The 25,359-nt window shown below is 48.5% G+C and overlaps 1 protein-coding gene across 1 annotated transcript in view; it reads right to left on the reverse strand.

The window, feature by feature from the left end:
- LOC8050782 (multidrug resistance-associated protein 1) overlaps positions 1 to 25,359 on the reverse strand; it is a gene marked incomplete at its 5' end in the record, with an annotated part of 109,083 nt that overhangs the window by 69,250 nt on the left and 14,474 nt on the right.

Consider the following 25,359-nt stretch of genomic DNA (forward strand, 5'->3'; position numbering starts at 1 on the left):
TGAGAGCACGCACAAAACGGAGGAACAAAGAGCGCAAAAACCTCAATATATTCTGAAGGGGAAGCACTGTGACCCACTGGTCCGACTCCCGGGATGCTGTTCTTGGGGCGTTTTCCGCTCTTTGCCGTCTAATGGTGCATTCACACTGGCGATTGAGCTGCGCTTGCGAAGCGGTTGCGGACGCGGTTCGCGAGCGACCCCGTTCAGGCACACCGAGACGCGGTTGGAGGTTTCTCGGCGACCCCGAGGTGATATTTCAAAACTTCTGTTTGGCCAGCCCTGTTTTACAATCTAAAATTCAGTTCAATCTACAGTGCAAAGCCAAAATTTAGACATCTGTTTCGGGCTGTTTGCACACTAAAGGGGCTGGAGTACTTTGTAAACAAGCATGGCATGTTTTGCAGCGAAAGCATATAATTAAAAACCAAGCGTGTTGATAAGGTTCAATTTTACACAGGAAAGAATAAACAAATAAGACGGAGCACGAAACACGACATCACTCGACTAGCAACAGCAAGAACGAAACGGAACGACCCCCAAAGGCGTCTGCCCATCTTGGAAGGAGAGGGATAAAACATGTTGAAGGAGAGAAAAATTTCAGATGGAAAAAAATATAAAACTAAAATTCATGAACTTCGTGTTTGAAAATTAGACTAAAAGCTTAAAACACAGAATCACGTCGGTGATTCTGTGTTGAAGTTGAGGTTTCAAAAATTCAACTTCTGTCTTCGTCAGTAAGAGGGAAAGAGCGAAAATGTTGTTGCTCACCGCACCCATAATAAATGACTCGATGATCTCTCTCCCAAATCTGCTCTTTTGGATCCCTAAAATTATTGTTACGCGAAAGCAAGGTGTGCAGTCAAACCGCATGCGACCATGAGCAACTCGGGTGAATTGACTCATAGGAGGCCTTTGAAGCCTCCAGGTTATGTTCCCTGAGTTTGGTGGTTGACACATCGGCCTGTTCGACCAATGTACAGACTCCCGAAGCTCTGCGATATCGAGTAAACATTCTTGTCCTCACGCTTAACAAACCTCTTGGTGTGTGTGACATGTTGCACAACGGGTGCAGTGTCGCACACGCCATCAAGTTCGTTAAGCGTGAGGTCAAGAAGGTTTATTCGATCTCCGTGAACAGCGGGATTCAGTGCATCGGTCAAACAGGCGTATGTGTCAATCACCGACTCAGGGGACATAACCTGCAGGCTTCAAAGGCTTTCGATGAGTTATTGCACCCCATCGTTTTTCATGGCCGGAAGCGTAATGACTGCACACCTTGCTTTCGCGATACCACAATTCTAGTGGGCCATAAGAGCAGATGTGGGAGGGAAATCCCCGAGTCATTTTTATGGGTGCGGTGCGCGACAATATATCTGCTCCTTCACTGTCAATGACGAAAACGGAATTTGAAATCTTTAAACCTCAACTGTGATACTGTGTTTTCAAGTTTTTAACATAATTTTCAAACACAAATTTAATTTATTTTATTTTTATCTCTTCGTGCGTTTGATATTTTCTTTTATATCAAACTTTTCATGCGAGAGCATTAACCGTCCCATGGAGCGCAGCCGGCGTTTTCTGTAACCAGGAGAAACGGCTCGCAAATTCTCTCCCAAGCGGCAAATAAAATTATTGCTACGCGTCATAGTTCGAGGAAACGCCACTCCAGAGAAAAGCCCTCTTCCTGGCGCTGCGGCCCGCACGCCAGTAAAAGGGAGAGGGTGGTTCGCGCGCGGCTGCAGAGGCTGGCGTAATGGCGACCGCAGAAGCCAGGCCAGCCAGTGCGGAGGATAGGGGGACGCTCTGCTTGTAGTAATGCGCTGCGAGTACGAATGCTTTCGCGTTCCTACACGTAAGCAGTCATAAGTGTCCTGCTGTAATATTTTGTATCCCTCTTCTTCCAAGATTAGGAGACGCCTTTCGGGAGCAGTTCTGCTCGATTCTTGGTGTTGCTAGTTCAAAGATGTCATGTTCTGTGCTCTGTACTATTCATTTATTATTTCATGTGTGAAATTGAAAAAAAAAAAAAAGTGAGATGAACCTGCAAACCCACGCCGACGATTTCCTGGACTTCACCAACAGGCCAAGCCCGGCTAGGGGCGTCCTGCTGACTCAGAAGAGGATGCCACGGTCCTTTCGTGGAAGTGTACCCTCCCGGCGTAGATAGCTGACCCTGTTTTCGGGACAAGAGGCCCTGCATTTCCTCTAGGGATGTCGCGAACCACCCCAGGTTCGATTTCGAAAGGTTTCGAGATTTGTGAAGCGAACTGAGGTTCGATTTCGGAAAAATTTGATATTTTCGTACCGACCGAGGTTCGAATTCGAAAAATTCGCAACTTTCAATCACAGTGGAGTTTCGAATTCGAGAAGTTCGAAGCTTTCATGGTTTCTAAAATTTCGAATTCGAATATTTCGAATATTTTTTTACTTCAGGTTCGATAAATCGAAGATTTCGAAATTCTTTGGAAATAAAATTCGAAAACTTCGAACGCTTCGAATTTTTATAGACATGAAGTTCGAACAATTCGAAGATTTCGAAATTTCTTTCTGCATAAAGTTCGAAAAGTTCGAAGGTTTCGATTTTTTTAACGCTGAATTCGAAAAAGAAACTTCGAAGATTTTGAATTCCTTTCTAGTCCAAGTTTTCAAAGTTCGAAGTCCGGTTTTCAAGTTCCTCCACAGTTTGTTTCAAATAACGTTTTCACGACTCACTGGTTTTCACAAAATCAAGTTTAGAAAAGTTAGGGTGTGATATCTAGATTCTGCGAAGTTGTTCGGGCAATTAAATGAGACGAAGAGTGTCCCGGATGTGCTGGAATATTTGCCAGTGCAGAGTGACGTGTGACCATAGATCAGTAATTGTGACCGCCAGCCCGGTGGGGGGGGGGGGGGGGTATTTAATTTGCATCATGCAGTATTGATCACACGAACACACTGTTTTACGAGACTCATCCAGTTCGAAACGGCCAGGGGCGAGCAGGAGGTTGAGGCTCAGAAAAACCTTGAAGCGACCTGGCAAACTACCTCGCCACCCCTTACACGCTGGTAGTAATCCGATCGAACGCAGCCCGAGTAACGCTGGCATACAGTAAGTTAAGTTTGTAATCCTTCTGGAGTTTTATTTACCGGGACGGAGGAAACGCCGAGCAAAAAGCACAGAAGCCTGCACAACTCGAGGTCGAGGAACGTTCTACCATACCAGTGGCGTCGGTAGAGGAAAAGCATGGGGGAGGGGGTCCAGCCCCCCCCCCCCTTTTCAGATAGTTCCGACTGTTAAAGAAAACAATACGGGGAAAGAGGGCGTGGTCGAGCTTATTTTAATCTGAAATTATTTATGCATAATGCCGCGCGCCAAGTAGGCAGCGCGGCCGTAGCCTAACGGTTATCGCGCTTGCCTCCCACGCGAAGGGCCAGGGTTCGATCCCTGGCCGCGGCCACGCATTTTTGTTGACACTGTAATGTGATGTTCTGGTGAAATCGAGAACCGTCTAGCTGATTCGAGGTCAGAATGTTCTACGCGTCGAACCTTCTACGTCGAATGCTCCAGAAGCCAACGTGTGTACAAAAGCGGCTCCGCGGGCAAGCCGGAGCCAGTTTCGCCTCAGCGTTCGACTCTGCTGCTACGCCGACTTCGACGCCCGCGACGCTCTGTTATTACCTTTTATACCCTTTTATTTTTGGCACAAGTTCGCCACATTAAACGTTTATTTATTCCTGTTTATTTCTTGTTTATTGGTCACCACTCGTGACATTTTGGTGGAGGTGCGGGGTACCGCATGCCCGTGCAGCGTTCCCCTCCCAGGGCCCGCAGTGCAAGTCCGATTCCCGGCTCGGTGAGAACACCACTCAGCGCGGAACCTGAAACTCGGACCAGCCGCCGCACCAAGGGAGAAGATCCGGAGTACGGTTTGCTGCTGGACAAGCCCAAGCCGAAGAAGACGCCGATGGCCAACCAGTCGCAGAGCCCCGTCGCTCCTGCCGTCGTCTACCTACCCGTCGCTCCTCGGACACCGGCTCCCTTCCACGGCGAAAGCCACGAAGACATCGACGACTGGGTGCAACAGTACGAACGAGTGGCTCGCCATAATGGGTGGACACCGGAACAGTGCCTCCAGAATGTTTACTTTGCCTTGGAAGCAATCGCGCGGAACTGGTTCGAGAACCATGAAGCATCAATCACCACCTGGGAGCAATGCAAGGCTGAGTTGGGAAGAACATTTACCAACCAACACCGAAGAGAACGCGCCGAAGACCTCCTTCAAGCGAGGGTTCAGGGCCCTAATGAGAGCGTCGTTAGCTTTGTCAAAGATGTTCTTCGACTGAGCAGCCGCGCGGATCCTGACGCCCCAGAAGAAAAGAAGCTGAAGATCCTAATGCGGGGCGTGAAAGAAAACATCTTCGGGGGCCTCGTGCGGAGCCCGCCTACCACTGTACAAGGTTTCATCACTGAGGCCACCAACATCGAACGTGCCCTTCACGCACGGGCCTCGCACTACCAGAGACTTCCCGGCTTCGCTGCCCTCTCGACGTCCAGCTGCAGCATCCCGGACATCCGCGACATCATCCGGGACGTCGTGCGGGAGGAAATCAGGAAGCTGCTACCTGCTGCCACAAGCCCGGCTACGCCCTCAGTCGCCGATATTGTCCGGGACGAAATTCATCAGGCGCTGCAGCCAGAAGTTCTCGTCGGCGCCACTCCCGAACCGCTCACGCTGAGTTACGCCGCAGTTACCCGACGACCATCGCCCCCAGCTCACCAGTATACGGCGCCACCCCGACGTGAGCCTCCAGCGCCGGAGTATTCCCGACGACAAGAAGATCGGGCGCACGTCCACCCAGAACAAGCTGCGCCGCGAAAGACCGACGTGTGGAGGACGGCTGATCGACGCCCGCTCTGCTACCACTGCGGGGAAGCCGACCACATCTAACGCAGCTGCCCCTACCGTCGACTTGGGCTGCGCGGTTTCCACCCGAACGACCCACGCCCGAGGTACGGCGAACGCCCTCGCGACATCGAGGAGTACCTCCGACGCTCGCCCTCCCCAGTGTCGTCTCTTCGCCGTGGAGCCCGCTCCCCATCGCCACGACGTTCAGCGTCCCCAGTGTCACGGCCCCGCCGAGAAAGCGTGTCTCCCCTGCGTCGCCGGGAAAACTAAGTGCGGCAACGCCTGGAGGTGGCTTTGCCGAAGACGACCGTAGTAAAGAGCCTCCAAGAACGACGGAGCGCTCCCACTCTCTCGGCGCTACGGATCACAACGACGTCCCTGCATCGGTGTCGAACAACCTAAACGTTATAATCGACGGCCACGACGCATCGGCACTTGTGGACACCGGGGCAGACTACTCGGTCTTGAGTGGGAGGCTCTCCAGCCGCCTTCGAAAAGTCATGACGCCGTGGGAAGGACCCCAAATACGAACCGCCGGAGGACATCTCATCACACCAGTCGGGAGATGCACTGCTCGCGTCGAGATCCACGGTGAAACGTGCCCTGTCAAGTTCGTCGTTCTGCAAGACTGTTCGAGGGACGTTATCCTCGGAATGGACTTTCTCTGCGAGTATGGCGCCGTCATCGACCTCGGAACAAACCGGCTGACGCTACGAAAACCTGCTCCACCAGCGAAGGAACCCCAAGTGACGTCACCCACGGTCCGAGTCCTCGCAAGCCACGTAAACCTACCACCGCGGTCGAGTGTTTTCGTACTTGTCGGGATCGATGAAGCCTCCTGTGGCGAAGTTCTTCTCGAGGGAAGCCTCCAATTGCTCCTGGGAAGAGGCATAGGCGTCGCAAGGGGAGTAGCTGAACTTCAGGATGGGCGGACTGTAGCCCTCGTGACAAACTTCCGAAACGAAACGCAACACCTCACGAAAGGTGCAGCCGTGGGCCACGTCGAGAAACTCCGAAACCCCGCCGAAATCACCGCGATTACTGACGAATCCTCGCCGCCCCAGCAAGACAGTACGTCGCCATCGCAGCTCGACATTGACCCTAAGCTTCCGGACCCTAAACGGCGTCAGCTGGTTAACCTCCTCGCCGAATACCGCGACTGCTTTGCGACGTCGTCGAAGGTGCGCCAGACCGCGGTTGCCAAGCACCGCATCGTTACCGAGGACGACGCGCGTCCTGTGCATCGATCGCCGTACAGAGTGTCCGCTAAGGAAAGGGAGGTGATCCATCAGCAAGTTCAAGAGATGCTGAATGACGACATAATTCAACCTTCAAGCAGTCCATGGGCCTCTCCAGTCGTGCTGGTTAAGAAAAAGGACGGAACTCTTAGGTTCTGCATGGACTACCGGCAGCTCAACACGGTTACGAAGAAAGACGTCTACCCACTCCCCCGCATCGATGACACTCTAGACCGGCTGCGCCACTCTCGATACTTTTCATCGATGGACCTGAAGAGCGGCTACTGGCAAATCGAGGTCGACGAACGGGACCGAGAGAAGACAGCCTTCGTCACACCGGATGGACTGTACGAGTTCAAGGTGATGCCCTTCGGACTATGCACGGCGCCAGCAACTTTCCAGCGTGTCATGGACACCGTACTGGCAGGGCTGAAGTGGCAGAGTTGTCTCGTCTACCTTGACGACGTCGTAGTATTTTCAGCTGACTTCGACGAGCACTTGAGACGACTCCGAGCTGTTCTTCAAGCCATTCAGACCGCCGGACTCACACTCAAGCCGTCAAAGTGCCGGTTCGCCTATGACGAACTGAAGTTCCTTGGCCACGTGGTTAGTAACGAAGGCGTCCGCCCAGACCCCGAGAAGACTCGCGCCGTCGCGGCATTTCCAGCGCCGACAGATAAGAAGGCCGTGCGAAGATTCCTTGGACTTTGTGCCTATTATCGATGCTTCGTTCGGGATTTCGCAAGGATTTCCGCACCACTTACGAATCTCACGAAAGACGCCGAGAAGTTCGAATGGGCCGAGGAGCAACAGCAGGCATTCAACGAACTGAAACGACGACTCCAGGTTCCTCCTGTGCTTGGACATTTCGACCAGGATGCAGAAACAGAAATTCACACGGACGCAAGTAACGTGGGACTGGGCGCAGTACTAGTCCAAGTGCAAGAAGGCATCGAGCGAGTCATCGCCTACGCAAGTCGGACATTGTCCAAGGCGGAGAAAAATTACTCCACGACTGAGAAAGAATGCCTTGCGGTCGTCTGGGCAATACCGAAGTTTCGTCCGTACTTGTACGGGAGCCCGTTCCGTGTAGTCACGGACCACCACTCGCTCTGCTGGCTTGCGAACCTGAAGGACCCGTCAGGACGCCTCGCTCGATGGAGTCTTCGACTACAAGAGTTCAACATATGACAGTGGTCTATAAGTCAGGCCGCAAGCACAGCGACGCCGACTGCCTGTCCAGAGCCCCCGTCGAAACCCCTTCCGGCTGCAGCGACGACAATGACGACGAGTGCTTCCTAGGAGCAGTGAACACCGACGATATGGCACGACGTCAAAGGGACGATCCTGAGCTGCGCGCATTAATCGAGCACCTGGAAGGGGGCAGGAGTACCGTGCCACGTGTCTTCTCACGAGTACTGCCGACCTTCGCCATCCGACAAGGTGTACTCTACAAAGAGAACTTCGGCGACAACAACACACCGTGGTTGCTGGTAATTCCGAGTGACCTTCGAGAGGAGATCTTCCAAGCCTGCCACGACGACCCGACATCCCGACACCGTGGTTACAGTCGGACACTGGCCCGTATTCGTGAAAAGTATTACTGGCCGAAGCTCCCCAAGACCGTCCACCTATACACACGATCATGCCACGAGTGCCAGCGACGCAAGAAACCGCCGACGAGGCCGGCCGGACTTCTGCAGCCCATTTCTCCTCCAACTACACCCTTCCAGCAGATCGGAATGGATCTACTTGGTCCTTTTCCGACTTCGACGTCGGGGAACCGCTGGATCATCGTCGCCACAGATTATCTCACGCGGTACGCCGAAACGAAAGCTCTTCCTTCAGGGACTGCTGTGGAAGTCGCCAAGTTTTTCATCGAGTCCATCGTCCTCCGGCACGGCGCTCCCGAAGTTCTGATTACAGATCGCGGATCTTCGTTCATGGCCCAGCTGACGCAAGAGATCCTTCGTCTCAGTGGCACCGGCCATCGTCGAACCACTGCATACCACCCGCAGACCAACGGGCTGACCGAGCGACTCAACAAGACAATCGCCGATATGATCTCTATGTACGTCGACGTAGAGCACAAGACGTGGGACGAGGTGTTGCCCTACGTCACGTTTGCCTACAATACGGCGGTTCAGGAGACCACTGGATTCACCCCTTTCCAGCTGGTACATGGTCGGAAGGTAACGACCATGCTGGACGCAATGCTGCCCCATGAGCCATCTGACAATGAGAGCGACGACGCCCAGGCGGTTGCTCAACGCGCCGAAGAAGTCCGCCAGCTCGCCCGGCTCATGATTCAAGACCAGAAACGCGTCGACGCGGGCCGCTACAACCCTCGTCGCAGGGACGTTCACTTCCAGCCCGGAGACAGGGTGTGGGTGTGGACGCCCATCCGTCGCCGCGGCCTCAGTGAGAAACTCCTGAAGCGGTACTTTGGACCATACAAGGTACTTCGTCGCCTCGGCGAGCTGAACTACGAGGTGATGCCCGACGGAACAAGAACATCATCACGCCGCCCACCACGACCTGAAGTCGTCCACGTCGTGCGCCTGAAGCCGTACTACGCTCGATAGGACTGTGGATCTTATGTGTTTCAAGTAACTCTTTAGTTTGCCGTTCTTTTTATGTGCTTTGTTTTGTTTTGTGTTGCATCGGGGCGATGCACTTTTTAAGGGGGGAGCAATGCCGCGCGCCAAGTAGGCAGCGCGGCCGTAGCCTAACGGTTATCGCGCTTGCCTCCCACGCTAAGGGCCAGGGTTCGATCCCTGGCCGCGGCCACGCATTTTTGTTGACACTGTAATGTGATGTTCTGGTGAAATCGAGAACCGTCTAGCTGATTCGAGGTCAGAATGTTCTACGCGTCGAACCTTCTACGTCGAATGCTCCAGAAGCCAACGTGGTACAAAAGCGGCTCCGCGGGCAAGCCGGAGCCAGTTTCGCCTCAGCGTTCGACTCTGCTGCTACGCCGACTTCGACGCCCGCGACGCTCTGTTATTACCTTTTATACCCTTTTATTTTTGGCACAAGTTCGCCACATTAAACGTTTATTTATTCCTGTTTATTTCTTGTTTATTGGTCACCACTCGTGACAATATATGTATAGCTACTGTCGCTCTTCACTGCATAAAAGATTGCGAAGATGGTCATTGTTAGAAACTCGTTGTCAGAAGGCACTACTCGTCACATGCTTAGTGGTTCGAAGTTCAAAACTACGTCTTTTCGACCTAAATACCTGTGCCAATTGTAAAAAAAAAAAAAAAAAAAAAATAAATGCGAGGATAAAAAGCTGGAGAAAAAAAAAACTATCAAGACTTTGCCGGAAATGTTGTATTCTTGCCTATTCAGAGGTTCAGAACTTTGAAACAAGTTTCTTTTACCAAAATGTTTACAGGCTAAAAGAAACACGTCCCAGGAACGTGAAGCAAAAAAAAATATTTTCTTTTAATGACTTGCTGAACTTGAACACTATTAGAAATGTTTTCCCATGGGTTAATTTATTCCTTAACGTGAAAAAACAGTAAATACATTATTTTGTATTCTGCAGATGGCAATGATATGTACTGTCTGTGGTGTTAATTTAAATTCGATACCTCAAACAACTCAGACGAAAATAAATATCAAGTTTAGGGCATAATTGCATGTAGATACATGTTTGGACATTTCTTCGAAACTCACGTTGAACAACAATAATCACATCTTAAAACGGCACTCACCTAGGCTATCATAGATCATTCTTAAAAAAAGTATAACATCTCTACCATAAATAGCTTCGGCTACAGCGCGCTTCAAATCTGGCACAAACGATAATCGTCAAAAACCCGTCGTCCTTCCTCGCCCCTTCGGGAATTTATTTCTTAAAAACTAAGCATGCCAGAACATTGCAACAAACGGCTTTGTCTTTCGTAAGGAAGGCATAACCGCGTGTAAAAGTTCGAGAAAAAAAATTACGAATGTACCTCAGTACTTGAATTCAAATGAAACCGTCCGCCAATCTTTCGAAGTTCGACGAACGTCGAACTTTTATCCTAAAAACGTTTGAAGTTCGTCGAACTTCGGACTTTTCAGGATTCGAAAGTTCGAAACTTTTCGAATTCTCTTGATAAATAAGGTCGAAACTTCGAAATTCATCGAAGTTTTTGGTCAGTCAAGTTCGGGTTCGACAAGCATCGACCTTGGCAGCGCAATAAGTTCGAAAGTTCGAAAAAGATCGAATATTTTAGCGTAATAAGTTCGACGGTTCAAAAAGCGACGAACTTCTTAGCTTAACAAGTTCGAAAATTCGACTTCCGTCGAATTTTACGATGTAGACCATCGAAAAATCGAAATCTTTCGAACCTTTCGAACCGCTTGATTCGATCATCGAAACTCCGATTCGAAAAAAGTTCGCGGCATCCCTAATTTCCTCCCTCGTCGTTCGCTTTTTTCTGCTTCTTAGAGCGCGGTTCTTAGGCGCCCGCTTCCGGCTTGATCGGCGTCGCCGTCGGCGTAACCGCGAGGTGCATTATAGGACGCGTGACGTCACTGGTGACGTCACTGATGACGTCATCAGTAACGTCATCAGCTAACGTGAGCCCGGCGAGGTCACGTGACCCGGTGACGTCACGTGACGTCATCGTCTTCATTATCACGATGACGTCATCAGTGACGTCATCAGGTCACGTGACCTCTCTGAGGTAACGCGAGCCCGGTGACGCCACGTGACTCCCGTGAGGTCACGTAACCCCCATGAGGTCGCACGACTCCCGTGAGCTCACGTGACGCCGGTGAGGTCACGTGACCCCTGGTGAGGCTACGTGACCCCTGGTGAGGTCATGTGACCCCGGTGAGGTTACGTGATCCCCGTGAGGTCACGAGGGTTACGTGATGCCACGAGAGTCACGTGATCTCAGGGTTTCGCCGACGCCGCTCGGAGGGAGGAGTAGCACGCAGGATGAGGAGGAGGGGTATACGCTCCCCTCAGTGCCCTTCCCTCCTCTTCCTCAAGAGTTGCGCTCCAATTCGGTGCTACAGGGGGTTATAAGTAGGTTTCGGAGTTTTCGGCTTAAACCGATAAAAAACGATAAAAGTACGCCGAATTCATTTTCAGAAAATCGGTTTTAACCGAAAAAGGTCAGTTTTTTTGGTTCAATATCTTCGATTTAAACCGATAAAAGTACGCCGAATACATTTTCTAAAATTTAGTTTTGACCGAAAAAGGTTACTTTTACCTTCCAGTTGTACCGCAGAGCCGTGCCAAAAACGTGGAACGACGGTGTCTATCAAACCGTGTCTTAACATAAGGGATACACGGATGCCATCACGACGTTTTAGTTTAATGTGTGCATCATCGATCGGAACGTGAAATCCGAAATGTCCCATGACTTTGCCATGTACGAGCGTGATGTCAAACTCGTTGTAAGGAAGACTGACTTGACGTAAGCTCTGCATGTAGTCTTGTGCTTCAAAACGCCGCACCGTGTCCCTTTTGGCGCTTGCATTTGGTTGATTGGCCGATTTTGGCTCAGGCAGCGCTTCATCTTCTCAGCCTGCCAGTGTCCAGCGTTAGCGCTGAGAGGGCATTCTCGAAGCTCAGGGTCATATTAACAGAAAAGAAAGAGTGCGGGTCAACGAGGAGAAACTAGAAGAGTACATGTGTGTGTACTATAAGATCACGTAATCCTGATGTACAGAAGGTTAAGTTCCATGTTTTTTTGGGCACAGGCTTCATATCTGATTTGTTTGTACTTCTGTGTGTGTTTTTTTTCTTGTTTCGTTTACAGTTGCACACATTTGCCAAATAAAGTGTCCATTTCTTTTTCAATGTGTCTGTGCCGTTAGTCTTTGAATTATCACAAATATCAGAGCTACAACGATCATCTGATCCGGTGTCCGTTGCTGTTTATTTTGTATTCACCGAAAAAAGCCGATAAACTTTTGTAAGCATAAATATACACCAAAAAAAATTAATTTTAAAATAAACACCGAAAAGAGTACGCCAAATTTGGAGAAAATAGAAACCGAAAACGCGGAACCCTAGTAATAAGCGACTTTTTTACTTTTTTTTTTTTTTTGAGTAGGGAGCGGCATTGGTGGTGCGCGGCATGTGTTCGGTGCTAGCCGGTCATAATTCGATTGTTAGCGGACTCCCTTCTCGTCACTCACCCGTCGATTAAGCTCAAATAAACATCGCATGGATTACCTATGCATCCTCTGGTACGTACACTTTAATTCTTGACAATATTCCCTTTATATATTTTGGTGATACAAACGTCACAGCACGAGGTAGCGCAGCTATCTTCGGCGCCCACCTATTCTGCGGTAATGCATGTGCTATGCAGTTACGCTCCCGGCCGACTCTATCGCCCCTCGCGGTTGCCATACAAGTTGTCGAAAGCTTTCAACAGATTACGTTACCGCCGTGACTATCACTTCGGGCGATCGATAGGCGGTTCCAATGGTCAACTCGCAAATACGAACAATTAAGCCAGTGCAGCGACTGACTTTGGCACCCCGAATAATAAACCAACTAGCTTACCCGGACCAAACCACTGGAGCGAAGCCAGTTAAGGTAACGAGTACATGCACCGAGAACCCGAGGGAGAGGAGCAGACGAGAGTGTGTGGGGACGTCAGAATGCTCAGCTCAATAGTTGGAATGATTAGTGGGGAGACCTAAAGCTTCGCACTCGTAGAACGCGTTTGAATGCCAAAGCCAAACGCTAAACGCCCGCGTTCCTCGTTCTAACGCGTTCAACGAGTGCGATGGACACAAAGACAACTAGCTTTTGGTGTACCCACTAATAATTCCAACCAGACCTTGGAGTTGTGACGCACCTCCGCGCTTTAGCAGCTCTAATCTCCTCCCCTCCCTCACTTTCTCGTCACATTATTTTCGCGGCGGATTCAGGTGACGACTGCGAACACGCTTGTTCGCTGATTTGTCCGGTGCAACGCTAGTACTATGCAGGGCCTAGGTCGCCTCACCAGCGACGGGTGACATCTCTTTTCAAAAGTCACAGGCTTCACAGCAGCGTCGTGTTGCGATTGGCTGCCCTTTGGCGGTTCGCGAAAGCGGTTGGGAGGAGTAGGTCTCGAAGCGGATGGCAAAAAGGCGCCCCGACCGCGTGGTCCCGGCAGCTTTGCGGTTGAAATCATGCGGATCCGCTGTGCGGTTGCGGATGCGCTTTCAGTGTGAATGCGCCATTAGTCTCACTTCCCGTAATAACTGGAAAAAATTTTTTTTTTTTGTTTTGATTGGTTTTTTAAGACCTAACTCTTGCGGGCGATATAAACGATAAGCAGCAAATCCCCAATATGCCAGCTAACAAAATAGCTAAAAATTGGTAACAAATTTTAGTTAATTGGGCCACTAATTGCTTACTCACACTCGTGTCCTGACGTCCGAAACAGTAGAAAACATTACTTCAGGATTTTTTTTCAGAACCCTTTTTGTTTTTAGTATTTGCCTTATTAGAAAAAGAAAGACTTTGAATAGTCCACATGGAACTATAAAATCACATACAAGTTGCTGAAGCGACGAGGCAGAGGCGTTTTGTCTTAAAAGTCGCAATCAACTTTGTTGCTGGTTTCATCTTTATGTTTGCATCGATCAAATTATATGAGTGACCATTTGAATGGTCCGAGTGACCTGATGAACAAAAGCCTCTAAGTTTGACATGATGAACAATTTGACATGATGAATTTGACATGATGAACAAAAGCCTATAAGTTTGTTTAGAGTAAAAAAAAAAAACAGAAACTTTATTTTACGCTGTCGATAACAGCGCATAAAAAAAGTGCGCGAAGGGAAGGAAAACAAACAAGGCAAAGAGGTGCTAACTCAGAACTGAGATACGTAACCGACATAAAAAAATAGAAAACAAGCAGCGAAATAAAGCTAGGAAAAGAAAAGAAAGCGCTGTAAGAAAAAGGGGTAAAAAAAGGAAGTAAGGTAAGTGGTTTTGTGTGCAATTTGTTATTCTGTTTAACAATCATAAACTCGCTCTGCTTACCAACGTGCTATGTTTTCACAGTTCACGTTCTCGTAAAAATTGCAAAAGTCAAAAACCGGCTATGTAAAGTTAAACAAAAAAAAAAAAACAAAAAAAAACGCAGCTTTGATTCGAAATGTCTCTCAGAACTCAGATATTCCTATTTTTTTATTTTTTTGCTCTTGTTGTCAAGTTGAATCATGAGGTTCTAAACTAAATGTTTGTCATTACGATACTGCATCTCAACCAGCCATCAATTTTAAAGTAAAGAAAATATACCACTTGTTTAAGAAAAAGGTGTTTTCTTTTTTTTTTCTTTTTTATGTATTTACGCTCCCCTTTTAGATATCCTACAGGAGTCTAACAGTACACACTAAAAATTTCAACACCTATGTTCGTGTTAAAAGGGTGTTTTTCCGAGCTCACACCCTTCCCTACACCATTTTTACATGATTTTTGAATATTCAAGGGTGTACGGAAAGGCCTACACCCTTCGTACATCCTTTTTACACCTTACGGCTACCGAAATCGTGTTAAGAGGGTGTTGCGGTGGTACACCCATGATTTCCGAATCGTCGAACTCGGAAACCGCCGAATTGCAGACATACGCGCCGACAGCAGAAGTCAAGAAGCAGCCTGCTCAATTTAGAGGATTTCGTGAAGTTCAAGTAAGCACAATGGGCAGCTGACATCCAAGCCAAGCCAACGCTCAAGTTGTTTTCAAGCCAGATGAATGCCGGCGTTGTGTACAAGCTCCTTGGTTGTTTAAGGGGTATTCACACGAGGGAGAAATCCCGGGGATATCTCCCCGGCACGCGCGCATCACGAGACGAAAACGCGAGGCTTTTGCACATCGCAAAGCCTGACGTTTTCGTCGTGGGATGCGCGTGCCGGGGAGAAATCCCCGGGATTTCTCCCTCGTGTGAATACCCCTTTACGTGCAAGCGACCACGAAAATAGCGTCGGTTACTCACGCACTTCTGCTCAGAATGGTGAGACCACATCGGTTCTATTATGATACATTCCGTCTCATCCTGAGATGTACTAAAGCGAAGGCTAGACGTGCGAGACGGTTCGGGCTCACAGCTTTACTGTGAGCCTGTACCGTAAAGCTCGGTTCCGACACTTGCGTTTGAGTGTGTTTGTCTGCGTTGCGTTTAGAACCGAAAACGAGTCACCGGCACATCTGTGCTTCGTATAAAGCGTGGATTCCAATTCAAAGAATCATCTTGGCACGCGATATAAGCAGCAGGGATGTCCTGGTTTCTCGCAGCCGCAACGCGGTCAAACGCAACTGTTTGAACCAGGCTTTACGTGGTTGTCGTGGGCTTGTCCCTTGCGCTTTATTCTTTCGATTTTAAGTATTCATTTTCAACTCGCTCGCTTTTACCAGTACTAGTAGATACTCAGGCTGCACGAGGGTTCGTGCAGTGCGACCATCTAGCGATGCTATGAGCTTGTGCTCGAGCCTTGGCTTTAATGCATCTTAGTGGGGAAGGCAATCATCGGGGATATATGACACACGATGATGCCAAGTCTGTTCACGGCGGACTCTCGTGCTGTTCTGATTGGAGGAGAAGGGGCGTGTAAAAAATTGGCAAATGGAACATGGTTAGCGACAGCGCAAATATATGTTGGAAAAAGTTCAGAACGTTGAAGTGCAGCAGCCTGAAACTTTGGAGTTAAGCAATTAGAGAATCATTTGAAGACATCTTTAGAGGTTCAGCCTTCTCTGCCCCCACACCAATATCGAAGGCTGCTAGGATATTGGTTCAGGCTAAGCCCTCTGTCTTTCAGTCAGCGAACTCGAGCCGTTCCACCTGACCTTGTTATTTCATAACAGATATGATAGAAAATGGAATGCAGATTTTCTTTACACGGCCAAAACATAAAGTGTTACCAAATAATACCTGCCATATTCATATTCTACATTTACAGACCGGGGCTGCCCCGCCTGTGGAGGGTGAAGATGCGAGCAGCCTCGAAGCCCACTAACAGTGGCTGTGTGCTGAGAGCGAAAGCTGGTGCCTGACGAAGGCCAGATTGATCTTCGAAAGGATGCGACTGCCTGCAAATGGCTACATGCGTTGATATTGATGGGCATATAGACTGCACAGAATGCTTATTCCTACCTGATGGATGCTAGGAGGGTATGCATTCCATATTTTTTTACTGATCTCTACAACAATTGCTAAATTACGCTTCCCCGCTCCGTGATTGCGGCTGCCGGACGACCATCTTGGGACACGGAAAATTAACCTTTTGGAGCGTTGCAGAGGCTGGTTGGCAGCGTGCTGAAGACATGTTTTTTGCTCGTTTGTCGTCATTGGGAGCGTTAAAGTGGCCCTGCAATAACTTTTTGACTGGTTTTTAATTTGGACCGAACCTGAGCGCACTGAACGTAGTAATTTAAAGAAACTTTTCTCAAATTTCGCTTTATTTTAAAAGTTATAGGCAAATTAGACTTAGAAAAACAAGCAAAAAATAACATCCTTCATGACGTCGTAGGTCCTGGTTTGAGTGGCCGTGAAGTAGTGAGCTCATCGAGCGCTCACGGCTGCCGCACTCAGTGTCGACGGCTCGATAGGGTGCCACTAAAGCACGTGTTGACTAGGCTGTATGAAGTGGGCGGCCAGGGCAGCTCGCATTGCATTTGCCGCGCGATTAAAGACTAATTCGGCATAACACTTCATTGGCCACAAACGACGGTAAACACGGGGTAAAGATCAGTTCAGAACGGGAGCCACTTCGCGCTGCCATACCGCCAAAGTGTCAAATCGCCAGCCAAGCCCGCGCCGAAAGCCTTGGGAACGCTCGGAACCGGTCGGATCCTCAAACCGGTATACGACCGCAGCGCCACCGCGTACATCCGGGACCTTTCTAAGCCCATTGTTCGTCGGAGCCTCATCCCACTACGCCTTTCTAGTACAGTAAAACCTCGTTATAACAAAACGGGATATAACAAAGCAATCATAATTCCCCTTTCTTGCTAATAGTGGGAAGAAATGGACATTGGCTATAACAAACTAATGGTTATAACGAAATAATTACAACCGCTCCTTCAACTTTGTTATAACGAGGTTTTACTGTATGCGCCGTTTTTTTCACCGCTTGGTGGCGTGTTTGTCGACGGGTCTTTTCTTGTTTCCGTACTTTATAAAGTGCATTTGTTTCTTTTCTGATCTAAAATACTGAACAAAAACTACTTTCATACATAATTGAAACAATTGGCGACACTTATATTTTGTATCGACTAAAAAAAAAAGCTTTTAGCGACTCTGACCAGTAGTAAGCCCAGGACCAAAGACGTCACATATTCCGCGCTTTCGGCAACGCGGGTCGCCCTCGTAGGTGGAGGAGGTTTCCGCGTCGTCCCGTTAAAATATGACTCACTGATATTTAGTTATTCTCTCCGTGCCCGCTGGCTTACCCGAACCCAAAGAGACGTGGAATTGCAGCTCCCCTTTAAGTCCACACTCCTTTACTCCTACTTTGACGCTCCGGGTTTCATACTCCAGGCACAGCAACTAAACGGCGCATGGCATACAGGAGCGCGACACACCGAATCTATTGACAAGCCGCACAAGCTCCTTCCCACCGCACGGTTATGACGAACCTGGCATCCCGTGGATACGGGTGGGAGAAGCCAAAATTATTTCGGTGGTAAATTAATTAAAGCCAGTGTAGAGCGGCAGGGTACAAAGTAAAAGAGACGGCGACGTTATGAAGTTTCTACGAACGTTTAAGTATTTCTGAGAAGTTTGGAGACTCGCTTTGAGCACGTGCGGGGAAAGGCACCTTGGCTGATCTATTTATTGACCGTGCAAGCTGTTTATATTTGAATTAAAGACAACATGCTTGAACCCGTTTGTCGACGCACGAAACCCTCACACTTGCCAGATATTTCGTGGTTCCGTATTGCAGCGAGACGGAATGCGATGGAAGCTGTTGATGTGCTATGCCGATACCGGAACACTGTCGATCAATAGATAGCACGTCAATTCGTTTCAGGCGAGACATGAACATGATGTTTCGGCTTTCCATTCGAAGTATCTTGATTCTCTGGGCAAAGCATCCTAGAAACGGCAGCGCTCCGACTGTCTTCTCATCTCAACAACTTTTCTGTCGCTGTGCTGTCGGTAACCTTCCGTTCAATAGATGAATTCGTTTTCAGGCGAGATGCACGAACAAACCTTTCCCGCAATGCTAACTGATGCTTCGGCTTTCCAATCTTAGTATCTTTATTCGCTGCAGCTGGACTAAGCAGTTTAAAAAGGGCAGCCGTCCCACTGTCTTCTCGGCAACTTTTCTGTCGCCGAGCTATCAGCACGCTCGTTCGATAGATCACTTTGTTCTCAGGCAAGGCACATGAACAAACCTTTTCCGGAATGCTAATTGCTGTCTTGGCTTTCAAATCAAATTGTTTTTACCTGCTGGATTAACCACTAATGACTGAAAAGGAGCAGCTGTCCGGCTACGCCTTTTGTTTCAACAATCTCAACAATGGCACAGCCATCTTGTTTGTGGACGTGACATCACGGAGCGCAAAGAAGTCACTTGTGCTCCAAGAAATGCTCGGAGCACGAAGAGCACGCTCGAGTGTCAGTCTCCGGCGGCGCTCCCCTCTGTTTAGTGAAAGGAGTGCCAAACGCTCGCAATGTGTAAACAATAAGAATTTCCTTTGAAATCGCATAAAAAGTTTTGCAACAGCGCGTCACCGCAAGAAAAAGGCACAACTTGTCGAACGTCGAGTCTTGCCGGTCTTGCGGCGTGATCAAAGCTTCCTTGGCCTGCCAAACTGCTGCGTCTCTGTGCCTTTTCACGCTTGGATACTTATCAAGAATCGATGCCATGGCAGAGCTTTGAAGGTATGTCGCACATAGGCGTCTTCTCTATCACCCAGCTGTTCCAGCGAGTTGCTATCAATAGGAAACGGAATCGGTGGTTGCTATTATGGATTAACCATGGCTATGTTTCAAATCTACTCAAATGGATCACATGACAACACAAATAGAGCAATGCTGTGGAAGAAGGTAGGTTTTAGAAGGCAAAAGTATGAAGCGGCGATATCTGAAGTCTTTCAAACGTGGCCCGTCCATATGGTTGTGTGCAATCTGTCGTCGTCGCCATAGCCTCCTACCCCTCCTTTGTCGCCACTGGATCATGCCCGCTTCTGGACTGCAAGTGCCGCAAGTTACAAATACAGTCGTAAGAGTAAAGTAAAATGCTGCTCCAGAGGCACATGCATCTTCATGCTCTTTGCACTCACGAAACAAATCCACACGGCGTTAATTCTTGATCGGTATCGAAGACAAAGATGCAGCACTGTGGCATGCCAAGGAAGCTTTGATCATGCCGCCAGAACGGTAAGACTTGCGTTAGACGAGTTGCCCCTTTTTCTTGCGGTGCTGAGCTTTCGTAAAAATTTCCACGTGTTCTCAAACGCAATTCTCACCGTTCGGGGTTTGAACAAACTTCTTCGGTAAATGACAACGAATGAGCAGAAAACATGTCTTCAGCTTACTGCCGCCCAGCCTCCGCAACGCTCCAAAAGGTTGACTGATAATCTTTGTCTCAAGGTGGCCGTCCGGTGGCCACACCTGAGCTGCAACGACCAAGCGGAGACACGCGATCCAGCAAATAGTCGTGGAGATCAATGGTATTGCTTGCACGGCGTACTATTAGTCTTCAGAGCAAACACTATAGTGTCGCTGCGGTCGCCACGTCTTGATTGGGTCAGGTGTACCGTGACGTCTGGTGACGGACTCCGCTTCGCGTTCTGGCATCTGGCTGGCTTCCCTGCGCCCGTTTCCTCACGATCGGAGGTTTGTGATCATGCTGACCTACTGTTCAGCGCTGCAGTCCAATTTCCAAAAAGAAGCTGGTATCATATTCTACCACCCGAAAACTTCGAGATTAACAAGAGCATGGACAGTCAGACTAAGGATGGGAAAGGCACCGTCAACATCGGTCGTTGTGAGCTGTAAGCACGTTGAGAAGCGGGGCTTCATTTACCCAGTGTAAAAGGCGCTGGGTGAGACTTATGCCGACAGAATTTTCATAGCTTTTCCAACCGTGTTTGTCACGTTTACCCTTATAATTGGGTTATAAGTATGTAAAGCTATCGGTGGAGGCAACTCCGTCGATGAACCCCCTCCGCCCCCTCCACACGATATAAGGCGGTTGTGCAAGGGGTTGTGGAAGCGGCGGTGTAAGTGTTTCAGACACTGAAATTCTGTTCTTTGCAGATTCATGAGTTAAGCACAAGACACATGCGCGAAAAATCCATCGAATCCGACGTCCGATCCGACAGTACGACTGCCTCATCCGAAAAATTTGGTCGCTTCAGGCGTCAGATCGGCGATCTGACATGCGTCAAACGCGCCAGATAGTTTTGCACGGCGGACGGATTGTCGGATGCGTCCAGCCAATGACAGCACAGCTAGCGCGAACGTCATGATGACATACTTGGTCTGTCGGGACGTATAAGAAAACGGGACGGGCGACAGGAAGCCGGACGCGTGGATCCCGCTGATCCATTCGAGAAAGATGGCCCCGGGCAAAGTATGCACGCGCTAACAAGAAAGAGCTCCTAGCTTCGCTCGTGCGAGCTAAACCATCAATCTGGGACCAGAGATCTATGAACGCGGACCTCCGCTGGAGTGCTTGGAAGTTGGATCTCCTGGGCGGAGCCGAACGGATCGTTGTGTCGCTTGCAAGATCGGAAGTGTGTGCGTGTGTCTCAATTCGGAGCGGCGTTCGGACTGTCGGATCGGACGATTCTGCCGTCCATTTGTCTCGCGCTTTAGGAGAACATCACACCCCGCTTTGCGGGCATACAAATGGCATTTAAGTCAAAGGCCTTTGGGCGGTCTCACTTGTAATTTTCTCCCCATGGCCCAGAATATATTTAACATGTTGCCCGAGCAGAGTGCAGTTTTTTCGCTGAGACGGTTTTGTTTAGAAACAAAGTTGAAAAAAACCTCTTAATTTATTCAAATCATCAGCAGCGTTGATTGTGCGGGATGTAAATATATTGCAATGCTCCTGCAAGTGTGGTGGCATTTCTTCCTTTTCATATACCATCTGTGATTCATGCACTGTCTGCCCTGGAAACCATGCTCGGAATGTTGGTTGAAGTTTCGCCTGCAACTACAGACCATGCCTCAATAAGGGCGCATATAATAATTCACATTCCCTACGTAAAATGCGCACAAAAAAAAAAAAACTGAAAGTAATATGCCGACAGTTAACGCCGTCTCGGCCTTTGTAGGGCGAGTGAGGGGGTAAATTTTGTCCTCAGCAGGACGTCACCCCGGCTCGCTGTAAAAGGTCGCCACCCAAACTTCTCGGTGCTAATACTCTCACCATACAATGCACCTGTTATTTGTTTGGCCCCTGGTCATGAAATCATTCTCAGTTTGCCATTCCATCTCACCGAGAGCCCGATTTTGGTCATTGAGGTCTCAACCGGCTTGCACAGAAGAAGTATTAGCGAGTTTGTTTCACGGCACTCGTGCCCAGGCGTGTCCACCCGCAGCGTGAAGCGGGTTCGTTTCAGCCGGCACTCCACAAGTGGTTGCACTCTCCGAGTTTGTTTCATTGCTGACACCCCACGCGTGCATGCACTCGCTGCACTGAGAAAATCGAGATTGCGCCAAAATGCAATCCCGTCGTGCCTCGCTCCGGCTAGGCCGGCAAGGTGCTGGAGCAGATGACGACAGTTTGTCTGCTACGATGTGTCGCAGAACTGAAAGGAAAAAAAGTAGATTTTCTGATAGAAATTGCGTCCCGCGGGCGACGGAATCAAACGCGAGCTTGAACTGTGAGCGTCTCCTATTTCATGAAGGAAGCAGTTGACAAACTGTGCTTTATTTGGAGGTTTTAAGTCGCTCTGTTGCAATAAAAACGCTGTAATATACCACTGTGTAAAGAAATGCTCAGAAAAAATGCATCAGCGGCCCCCGAGATGTTTATCACCAACGTGTGCGGGTGAAAAATTGAATATTTGTCGACAAAACTGCCCCAGCAGAAACTTTGACTGCCCAATAAGCATCAGAGAAAGCTAAATTTAGTGATTTTACCCGAGGCTTGGGCAACATCATCATGTTTAACATTTACGTACTTCAGCTAACTTGCCCCGTCATATTTTGTTCGAGAAAGCTCTCGTTCTCGACGCCCTCACCAAAGCTAATATCTGATCCACCTGTAATGACGATCGAAATCGAAAAGTTTTGCTGGGTATTCCAGCAGACTAGTTTTAAGGCGTACCCTCTCAGTGGTCCACGCATAATGCCATGCTGAAATGGATCAAGCTTCTGCTCGGACAGCATCATCCATTTTCTTCAGTGTAAACTGTTATGAGAATTGAAAGATCGCAACCAGCTGCTTTGTAGACAGCTGGTTGCGGAAATTTACGCCGTCTGTAACTATCCCTATGACAGCCGTGTTGCTTGAAGTGATCGCAACTATAAACTAAAGGCTGCAGCGACCAACGTTTGTAGATAAACGTTGGTAGCGACTGTACTCTCGCATTCCCACCCATCACTCCGAACAGCGAGGCGCTTGTTTCGGTTTGAGGTCGGTATTCTTTCTACAACATAGATGGCGGCAGCATCAGTCTTCCGCACTTGGTGCATTTGGCGAATTCGTTTGAGTCCAGTTCTCAGTGCAACACTCTGCGAGTGCGATGCATTCTGGGAGAGAACTCGACCGGTGCCAGTGCGTGTTAAACGAACTCGCTATAAAATACCGCTATTAGACGCATCGTCTGCTAACATGAGGGAATAATAATGAGTTTGTTTGCTACTAGGTAGGTATCATTCTCTGACAGAAACCAAACGACGAACAGACTGGCAAGTCATCTGCGAACAGAGCCAAAAAGGGACAATCGTCTGCTATGAATTGTTTGCTGCGCAGAGTGAGATCAAAAACTAATTGAAATATGGAACATCGGCTATTTTACGGATGCAATTGTCCTGTGCTTCGTTTGGCTATGCTGATTTGTTTTCTGGCTGTGTGTAACTTGACACCCACTGGGGCTAAAACAAGAGCTTGGGACAAGCACCCACCTTACCACGATATCAATCTCACTATCCGAAAGAGTATTGGATTTAATTACTGAGTGCCTTTTCCATTGACAAGAAGGCCCCAACATTTTTTTAAGAATGCCAGTAGGGTTTTGTTGTTGCATCTTTATACTCGCAACTCATTCACTTTGCCAATTTCGTTTTTCTAGCCTGGCTCAGCTGGCAAGCTGAGCAGCGAGTCTGAAACTGTACCAATATTGTTTCCGGTCAGACTGTCCATTATTATTTATTGTTCTTCCCTGCTATTGTGATATGTCTGCACTGTAGTCATGACAGGGGCTTGAATGGTGGCTCCTACTTTCTACACATGGGTCCTAGGAAACATTTTGTAAGTGATGAGGTGCCCACAATCATGGGCGTCAGCAAAGTGGCGGAAAAGGGGGGGGGGGATTATTCTGAAGGGGTGTAGCTTTCAAACCTATAACTTTGAAAGAAAACAAGGTTTGCCCCCCTCCCCCTCCTTTTCCTGCAAAAGTACTGCAGATGTCCATGCCCACAATCTAGGCCAACGGTTCTGGAAAGAGGGTTTGTGGAACCTCTCCGCAAAGGCATTTTAGGAGTCCGCAAAACTCTGCCGGCAATAATTGTTTTTTTAAATATGATTTGGGGCAGTGAGTTGAGCCCAGTCCGGCCATGGCACATTCACAGCTACGGGAGAAAAAGGAATCTACAGAAGAATACCTCTTTTCACTCTTCCCCCTTTTTATTCTTGGTAAACACGTTTGCAGTCCACCCCCCCCCCTTCCCCTTTTTTACACTGCCTGGCATCTCCCATCACTTCTGCCAGTCCAAAAAGGGTTTGCTTGCCACGATTGGCGGTTTCCTTCTTTTCTCTATAGCATCCTTTCTGCTAAAGTGGAAAGAGTGTAGACGGAGCTTCTTCCCCTCACCGTACCGTCTTAATCTGCAACATACTATACTCTCGGGAAAAAGATAATAGCCTTGTATCTTTTCTGCCGCCACAAATGCTGTGCTTAGCATGTTTTTGGCAGAGGCTTTTGCTGCCACCACATGCCACGCTATGAAGTGGAGTGCCACGGTGTGTGCGTGCCATCTGTCGCATAAAGCAGTGCACTTTCAAGCTGCGTGGATGCAATGACGGCAGAAAAAACACAAGCAGAGCGGACAATACAGAGCATGTTATTAACAGCACTGGCTAATTCCCAATAAATCACAATCTGAATCATTACTGTAAAACCATTTATTTTTGCAAATCGGTCACGGAGGACATAATCGCGACCACTAAATTTTGCGAATTATAGACGCCTGCATTCAAAGTCTTAATGAGATTATAAAAGCAATTTCGAAAGTTTATTTGACGTCTGAAATGGGCGTCAGGCTCATCTCAGACACTGTTGACCAAGTTCCAGCCCGAACAGAAGTTTGTGTGCCGCACCAATCAATTAAACAGTTGTGGTAATATTCGCGCGGGGACGATGCCTGAGACCCCTCCCAAGACGGCGGCAGAAAGGTGAACTAAAGTGCGCCGTCAAAGCGTGACGACAACGGGCTCCTCGTCAGGCGACTGCTTCAAACGGTTTAAACGAATGATGCGCTCTTGGTTTACAATTCGGTAGTGAGATGTCATACAAAAAAGTAATTTGAATGTTGGATAATTTTTTTAAAGCTGTAGTTCGGAATTAATAGGTTTCATAGTGTGTATAGGAATAGGTTCCATAGCATGTGTAGCGTGTGGGATGATAAGGAAGAAGACTTGTGGAAATAAATGACAGCTGTATGCTGTGCTGGTTTTGAGACGGTGGTGTGTATGTTCCTTGTTGTTTCCTTGTCTCAAGGAAACAAAATTTTGACAGCAAATTTTGAACCCTGCTAGTGCACACCTTTCTGATCCAAAACTGACTTCGAGACCCAGTAGGTTTCAAAGCCGGTTTCAAATAAGAAAACCAACGCAAAAGTCAACTTCGAAACCTGGGATGTTTTGAAGTGATTTTTGGCGTTAGTTCCCAAAAAGATATGTCATCAGTTTGGTGGCCGGGAGCTAAAAGCATTTCATGCTTAAAATCATACTCATCAGTGCGGCCTTTATTATTCTCTGACTGAATCAATTCTGCTTTTATATGCAGGAGGGAACCATTTGGCTTTTCGAAGGCTTTACTGTGGTGATGGCGGCCTACTGGCTTTTCGGCTTCGCCCATGGCCAGAAG

This window comes from Ixodes scapularis, unplaced genomic scaffold (genome assembly GCF_016920785.2).
Source record: "Ixodes scapularis isolate PalLabHiFi unplaced genomic scaffold, ASM1692078v2 PGA_scaffold13__105_contigs__length_92229423, whole genome shotgun sequence".
NCBI lineage: Eukaryota > Metazoa > Arthropoda > Arachnida > Ixodida > Ixodidae > Ixodes > Ixodes scapularis.